Below are 9,320 nucleotides of genomic sequence, written 5' to 3'. Positions count from 1 at the left end.
TCTCTCTCTTTCTTCTTCTTCTTCTTCTTCTTCTTCTTCTTCTTCTTCTTCTTCTTCTTCTTCTTCTTCTTCTTCTTCTTCTTCTTCTTCTTCTTCTTCTTCTTCTTCTTCTTCTTCTGCAGTTTTCTTGGAAAGCCTTTGATGTTCGCTCATGTTCAGACGAGCGTGTGACAGCAGACACCTGCTGGATGATACTGAACCATCTGCTCTCCGAGCGGCTGAGCTGACGGCTGATTATCAGAGACGAACCCCATCGTCTGTTCTGCTCAGCTGTGAGGACGGGACAGGTGTGTCTCTGAGAGAAGGACACCTGTTGAGTCCAGGAAGCCACAGAGCTGGGACCTAATGTTTGTGGTCTTCTGGTGTTTAAAGACCAAACCAAGTGAGACCAAGACACATCCAAGACCAGAGTGCTCCGAGACCGAGACAAGACCAGGACATTTAGGGATCCAGACAGATTCGAGACCAGGACATTTAGGGATCCAGACCGAGACAAGACCAGGACATTAAGGGATCCAGACCAAGACAAGACCAGGACATTTAGGGATCCAGACCGAGACAAGACCAGGACATTAAGGGATCCAGACCAAGACAAGACCAGGACATTTAGGGATCCAGACTGAGACAAGACCAGGACATTTAGGGATCCAGACTGAGACAAGACCAGGACATTTAGGGATCCAGACAAAGTTGAGACCAGGACATTTAGGGATCCAGACCGAGACAAGACCAGGACATTAAGGGATCCAGACCAAGACAAGACCAGGACATTTAGGGATCCAGACCGAGTCGAGACTGAGACATTTAGGGATCCAGACCGAGACAAGACCAGGACATTTAGGGATCCAGACCGAGACAAGACCAGGACATTTAGGGATCCAGACCGAGACAAGACCAGGACATTTAGGGATCCCTCCCCCCCCCTTGCTCTCGCCCAATGACCCTCAGTCGTTGTAAAAGCAGTGAAGACGTTGGACGTTTTTAAAAGGTGATATTCTGGGTGAAGTTATGACGGTAAATCTTTTATATTTGTGTTTGTGTGTGCCGCTCGTCACAGTCACAACTAGGAGAGTTTCAGATCCTGATCCAGCTGAGACCGTGGTCCGGTCTGTGAGCAAACAGAACATGCACTAAATGACAGACCTCTTGCAGTTTCAGCAGACGTCCACTAGATGGCAGAAGAAGCTAAGGAGACACTGAGGAGAGTTTCAGGCTGACAGGTTTCATTGATCATCCGTCCTGCTGTCCAATCAGCTGTCACGTGCTGTGACCCTGTCGGGACCAGGAGGACTTCGTACCCGGGAACGTCAGATCCTGAACCAAAGAGACGCAGGATGAAATCCTTCTGTGAAGTGCAGTATTCATAAACACAGAGGGTCGAGAAAGGGGGAGGAGCTCTGTGAGCAATTTCAGGGGAAGGACAGGAAGTGAGAAACAGGAAGTGAAGACGATTTTCAACTGTGAATCTTTAAAAGTGTCTCAAGCGGCGTGAAGACGATGACAGGAAATGAAGAAGAGATTTCATGGTCAGTGTCATGAGAACTTAAACACTTTGACTTGTGTCCCTTCAGGCTCACCGTAGATCGTCGACCTCCCTTTCAAATACGATTAAAAATATGATCAACTGTTGAAGTGAAGTGATGACGTCTCCTTCAGCTGTTTTCATTTACTTTTATATCCATCAGGAGCTCCGTTTGTAGGGGTAGCCTTTAAATGTGTGTCCTTTCAAAATAAAAGCGTTTGTATCCAAACAGTATACGAGTATAGAAAAAATAAAATTAAAATAAAAGCATTTCCACTAAGTGTTGTAAAATTCAAAATAGTAGATCAGTTCAAACCAAGACGAGAGTGAGACCGGTCTGGACCTACACGCCCACAACTCCAGACAAGCACAGAGAATCTACCGACGTCATTTACCCGTGTGGTCTCCTACCCTTGTTCAACGTGTGAAAGAAAAAGAAGCTTTTCTCTACTTCCTGTCCCCTCTGAGCTCTCAGCGAGGAGTCCTTTCAAACAAACATCAGAGAAGAATAAATCAGTGCTACTGTGTTTGACAAACACAAACAAACGCTCAGGACTAAAATCGATGGAGTTTTTCTATCGTTTCCCGTCCCTCCTTATGGATTTTCTGTTAGGAGGAAGAGGAGGAAGAGGAGGAGGAGAAGGGGGAGGGGGAGGGGGAGGGGGGGAAGACACGCAGGAGAGGCAGAGATGTGGAGAATGGAGTTGCCATGGCGACCACTGGCATGTCAGGGATGCAGTGTGTGCATGAGTGTGACAATGACTGTGTGTGTGTGTGTGTGTGAGAGGATGAACTTTCTCTTGTTGGACCGATGGAGCGGCTCATCAGACGTCATGATGAAGAATGTTTCAGATTTATTATTTTTATTTATTATTTATGATGTTTTATCTTCATGTTGGAGGAGAAACAACAAAACGCTACGAGCGCCTTTAATCTGAAAGGCACGATCGGTCACTTCCTCCAGAAACACTTTTTAAGGTTCTGGTTGAACTTGTCTTTAGGTCCTGACTGACATTAATAACTCAGGTTCTCTGAAAAAGGAACAAAGGAAATCCATCATCTGTATCAGTTTGTAAGTCTGTAAAAACTTCAACCAATGTCTGCCACGAGGTACCAATCTGATGAACCAATCACACGCCTCCCTGTCTCCCTGCTCTCTGATGAACCAATCACAGCCTCCCTGCTCTCTGATGTACCAATCACAGCCTCCCTGTCTCCCTGCTCTCTGATGAACCAATCACAGCCTCCCTGTCTCCTTGCTCTCTGATGAACCAATCACAGCCTCCCTGTCTCCTTGCTCTCTGATGAACCAATCACAGCCTCCCTGCTCTCTGATGTACCAATCACAGGCCTCCCTGTCTCCCTGCTCTCTGATGAACCAATCACAGCCTCCCTGTCTCCCTGCTCTCTGATGAACCAATCACAGCCTCCCTGTCTCCTTGCTCTCTGATGAACCAATCACAGCCTCCCTGTCTCCTTGCTCTCTGATGAACCAATCACAGCCTCCCTGTCTCCTTGCTCTCTGATGAACCAATCACAGCCTCCCTGTCTCCTTGCTCTCTGATGAACCAATCACAGCCTCCCTGCTCTCTGATGAACCAATCACAGCCTCCCTGCTCTCTGATGAACCAATCACAGGCCTCCCTGCTTTCTGATGAACCAATCACAGCCTCCCTGTCTCCCTGCTCTCTGATGAACCAATCACAGCCTCCCTGTCTCCCTGCTCTCTGATGAACCAATCACAGCCTCCCTGTCTCCCTGCTCTCTGATGAACCAATCACAGCCTCCCTGTCTCCCTGCTCTCTGATGAACCAATCACAGCCTCCCTGTCTCCTTGCTCTCTGATGAACCAATCACAGCCTCCCTGTCTCCTTGCTCTCTGATGAACCAATCACAGCCTCCCTGCTCTCTGATGAACCAATCACAGGCCTCCCTGCTTTCTGATGAACCAATCACAGCCTCCCTGTCTCCCTGCTCTCTGATGAACCAATCACAGCCTCCCTGTCTCCCTGCTCTCTGATGAACCAATCACAGCCTCCCTGTCTCCCTGCTCTCTGATGAACCAATCACAGGCCACCCTGTCTCCATGCTCTCTGATGAACCAATCACAGCCTCCCTGTCTCCCTGCTCTCTGATGAACCAATCACAGCCTCCCTGTTCTCTGATGAACCAATCACAGCCTCCCTGCTCTCTGATGAACCAATCACAGCCTCCCTGTCTCCACTGACAGAGTGAGTTTCCTCAAAGATGAGAGTAGTTGGAGTGAGTGAATGTGGAAGCACCTGTTGCAGGTCACTCGTCGTCTCTCCCACGCCGCTGAGTCAGCGTCTGATGTGATGATGGCGCTTTGACGGGGCGGGTAATGGCTGCCAGGAGAGCAGGAAGTTCAACCATCTCTGCGCCACATGAAGGTTAACGCAGAGGAGGTCAGGGCTCGATGGTGGGCGTGAAGAAGTCTGTGTTTAACCTCTGACTCAGTGTCTTTTCATGGTTGAAGCTTTGAATCTAGCACACACTGTTGCTGTGGGTCACATGGGGGGGGTCAGGAGTCAGACCCTCCAGGTCTCAGGCTGTGGTTCCCTGAGCGGGGGGGGGGGAGCTGTCAGAGGGAGCCGAGAAGCTAAAGAAGCTCAGGATGTGATTCACAGGGGAGCATCAAACCTGAGCAGGAAGGATTTACAGGTGTGTCACGTTCCAGCCCTGACAGGATGAAGGAGCTCATGGGCTCCGGCGTAGAGACGGAGCTGCAGGAGCGGCTGATCCAGACCTCACTGCACGGATTAGGTTCCATTCTCCAAAAAAGAGAAAACCTGAGTGGACGGGAGGGACGGGAGGGACGGGTTCAATATGTTGGTCTGCATGCTGACACCAGGATCTGATCCTGGATATACAGCGGAGAGATTGGATGGACTCAACCGATCCTACAGACGCCATTTTACTCTCATCTTTGCTGTTCTTAGGATATAATGAAATATAAGATATAATAATATAAGATATAATGATATAAGATATAAGATGTGTTTTGTGTTGTGACTGCAGATCAGAGCTGGACTTGTGCAGTGAAACCGGTTTGAGGTCTTCAGTGCAGCAGGCCGAGACGTAGCTGAGGAAGCAAAGCTGTGTGGGAGGGTTGTCGGTTAGAAGCTCCTGCAGCACGTTCCTTAAAGCACTGTACTCTCCTCATGCATAGTGTGTTTCCTCATAGCAACACACACACACACACACACACACACACACACACACACACACACACACACACACACACACACACACACACACACACAGAGCCCCCTGGCGTCTCAGCTGAGCTCAGATTAGACCCTCCGAGCTGCAGCGCTGCTTCAAAGAAAGAATCAAAGTTGAATCAGAGTCCAGAGATGAGCTCCTCCATGAACCCGCCATGAGCACGCCGCCAGCACGCCGCCGTCCCGCTCAAACGCAGCCAGGACTGAACACGCTAACACACACACACACACACACACACACACACACACACACTGCTGCTGACCCGATCATCAAGTTTAGAACGGCGTCTTCGTGTGCATCAGACGTCACGTTCACCATGGCAACCACCTCGTTCCCGCCAAGCCATGCTCCTCATGACCACAAAGAGGCGACCAGCCATCTGGGCCAACAGGCGGAGGGATGAGAGAATCTCACACACACACACACACACACACACACACACACACACACACACACACACACACACACACACACACACACACACACACACACACACACACACACACACACACACACACACACACACACACACACACACACACAGTTTCACATGAATAACGATAAGATGAAAACGTTGAGTCGGTGAAGAACTTCTGAAAAATGGAGGTTAGAGCGCAGGAAGGTTGACACACCGATACAGAGCTGGTTAAACACACACACACACACACACACACACACACACACACACACACACACACACACACACACACACACACACACACACACACACACACACGGTGTTATGGACACTGGAGGAACGACAGTCTCTGCCTCTTGCTCGTCATAAACGAACCGCTGCATGTCTGCAGCGCCCTCTGTCTGTCTCCGTCATGAAAGACAGACGCCATCAAACGAGACGATCAAAGTTCAACTGAATTAAATGATTTCATGTGTGTGTGGGGGGGGGGGAGGTTTGTTCAAATCATCTCATGAAAGCCCCCCCTCCCTCTACCTGTGAGCGACTTGATCACCTTCAGACTCGTCTCAGCAGCGAGTGATGGACTCTGCTCCTCACACTTTGATGGGGGGGGGGGTTATGGTCGCTGACACAAACATCCCTACACGTCCCCTCAGAGACCGAGCGTCCTACATTCAACCATCAAACCCACTGTTACATAAAAATAAAAAATAAAAATAAAAAACACCACCACACAAGCCGGTTTGCTGCCTGTTGCTAGGCAACAAGCCCCGGAGCCCCATCGACTAGTCTCACTGGGCCGTGGCTGCACCTGAAAGTGCTCATATAGGTCAGTGAGGACAAAAGAAGACAACATGTCCCTGTGTGTGTGTCTGCGTGCAGCTTTACATAGAGACGAACAACATGCAGGGACGAACAACATGCAGGGACGAACAACATGCAGGGACGAACAACATGCAGGGACGAACAACATGCAGGGACGAACAACATGCAGGGACGAACAACATGCAGGGACGAACAACATGCAGGGACGAACAACATGCAGGGACGAACAACATGCAGGGACGAACAACATGCAGGGACGAGCTTCAACACAGTGAAATAAAGTATTCATGTTGGGTGATTCTTCTGTAAAGTCAAAACGCTGCTCAGGTGTCACGTGACAGAGTTTAGTGTTTTTCCTCTGAGGCTCTCATCAACCTCTGATCTGCTGCACCTGTGTGGACTCACTACAGAAAGCCTGAGTTAAGCTCCTCCCCCTTCTCTCTCTCTCAATGTGCAGCCAGGATCAGGAGCATGTTTCCCTTTTCTCTGAACATGAGGCCTAATCAACACGAGCTCACGGAAGTGACGTTGTCGACGTCAGGCCGGCTCGTGGCTGCAGACGCCGAGTGAAGTGAAAATGTTCCCTGCTCGGTCTGTGAGTGTCACAGTTCAGGATGTAGCATCATGTTGGACTGAGCTCCAGTAACAAACAAGAGACAGAAACACTGATTGAGTCACGTCTGTGTCTTCACGTCTCTGTGGCCTCGTCTGAGCACACCTGTCTCAGCCTGACGTCTTTAAAGACACGCAGCACCATGAAGACCCAGAAAAGACTCACACACCTTTCACTGATTCATGTCCACACAGACATCATGAACTCTCTGGACATCCGTCCCCTCATTAAGACTGTATGTACATGACCTGGACATGTGGACACCTGTAACCAGGACATCCTGTCTGCAGCTCAAAGTAAGATCACCTTCATATCTCTGCTGTGTGACGTCACACTGTCGTGTTTTTACAAGGTGCTGGGATGGAGAGAGTTACTTTGATCGTGTGTTCTGTGTGTGATGGATTTGGAGATCTGATTAATAACGTGTAAATGGTCTGAGAGTGTTTCCTTGAGGCTTGCGTAAAAAGGTTGGAGATGGAGAAAAGTGATTTTGTGCGTTTGTTTGTGTTATGAATGTGGAGAGCTGATCAAGAACGTGCTCAGATTGTCTGAGCTGATTTCTTTGCGCTGTGTGTAAAAGGATGTTGGAGCTGATAGAGTCTGTGTGTGTGTGTGTGTGTGTGTGACAGGTGCAGAGACTCAGGTTGATGTCAGCTGATCAAACCTGTTGCATTGTAACAGTGCATATATTCCTCTGAGAACTGATTGTGTGTGTGTGTGTGTGTGTGTGTGTGTGTGTGTGTGTGTGTGTGTGTGTGTGTGTGTGTGTGTGTGTGTGTGTGTGTGTGTGTGTGTGTGTGTGTGTGTGTGTGTGTGTGTGTGTGTGTGTGTGTGTGTGTGTGTGTGTGGGGGGGGGGGGGGGGGGGGCTGTGTTCACTGAAGAGTGTAAAACAATGACGTGGTGAATCTTCATCTTTTTAAAAAAATATTTAAACGTATGTTTGAATGTTTTTGTCCAAAAAAGAACAAAAGAAGAACGGCCTTCATCAGTATATTATCCGGCTTTAATTCCCACCTCGTTGTCAACATCCCCTCACGTCCCCCGCCTCTAAACTGTGCGTCTTCACGGCTCGGGGTCACCAGGTAAACATCAGGCTCCACAGTTCTTCAGGAGACGTCACTTTTAGTTTTGGGTCGAGATTTGAGCATTCAGAGTTCACGTCCTTCCCCACAGACGGGAGGGGGGGGGGGGCATCTGGAGTTCACGTTAATATTCAGTGTGTGCCTACAAAGCCAATTATTCCGTTTGAGGTAAACAGCAAATCGTGTGAAGGATGATGACGGAGAGCAGAGTCTCTGAGTCACACACACACTGACGACGTCTGACTTTCAATTCCTGTTTAATCCTAATCTGGAAATAATAACGATGTGAGTCAGATTTAGTTTCATTGAGTTTAGCAAACAACTAAATTGGGACATGAGCTTCATTCCATGAAAATACAACATTATAAAAACCAGTTTGGAAAAACCTCCAGTACTGAGAGAAATCCTGCAGTTCCACAAGTGTCCACTAGAGGCCGGCTGCAAAGGCACAGGAAGTCACATACACACTACTTCAAAAAAAGCCCACAGGGGACTCCAGCGCCCCCTGCAGGGACACACGGGGGACTCCAGCGCCCCCTGCAGGGACACACGGGGGACTCCAGCGCCCCCTGCAGGGACACACGGGGGACGACACTCGCCTACTTTAATATTTATAGTCTGTTGTGTGGACGGACGAGAAGTTGGAACCTTAAACTACATCGTGACTCGGGAGTCCGCCATTGTTGTTGTAGTCCAAACACTGGTGAAGTGAACTACTTTAAAGGGTTTAAAGGTTTTTACTGCTCTTGTTTAAATCTGAAACGTGTGAAAACGTGACGCTCTTTAAAACACCCAGGAAGACGTTCCTCCCTCCGTTGGATGTGTGGGGCTCCTGAAGCATGTTCCCACTTTACAAAGTGACGTTCTAAAGTTTGAACCCTGGAACCTCAAAACGTCACGAAAGGTCACTGTTTTATGTCTGATACTTGTACAGATGAAGATCTTTATGTCTTCAGTATATATATTTATATCAGCTGTTTATGTGTTCGGATGGATCCTCAGGGAGGCGTTATCGCTGCGTCTGTCAGATCTGTATCGTACCTCTGAATTATTAACGTCCCCTTCATCAATGTTTGATTCCACATTTTACCATTCACTTTCTATCCACAGCTCTGGCTGCCTCTGACATGCATACACACACCCTCCAGTCAGTGATGTGTGTGTGTGTGTGTGTCGGGGGAGAAACGACACACACACACACACCTGTGGAGTGATCTGCTGATTGGCTCCAGGATTAGTCTGATTGGTTTCTCCTGCCTTGTTTCCTTCAGAGCTGAGTGTAAAATAAAACTTCCTCTGTTCCTCTAAATCCTGAAATATTCCCAATAATCAGGACATGATCTTATTCACAGTCTCGTTTGACATTTCCTGTTTCATTGACCCCTCCCTCCTTGACCCCTCCCTCCTTGACCCCTCCCTCCTTGACCCCTCCCTCCTTGATCCCTCCCTCCTTGATCCCTCCCTCCTTGACCCCTCCCTCCTTGATCCCTCTCCACCTATTTGTCTCTCAAGCCCGAAATCGTTTTCCATGTCTGACATTTCCATTTAACTTCAGTTTATTTTTTTGTGAAGCCGTAAAGGTTTTTCTTTTGGTTTGTTTTTAATATTTTTTA

This window comes from Symphodus melops, assembly GCF_947650265.1.
Source record: "Symphodus melops genome assembly, chromosome: 7".
NCBI lineage: Eukaryota > Metazoa > Chordata > Actinopteri > Labriformes > Labridae > Symphodus > Symphodus melops.
The sequence above is the reverse complement of the archived record's forward strand: the minus strand, read 5'-3'. Positions refer to the sequence as shown.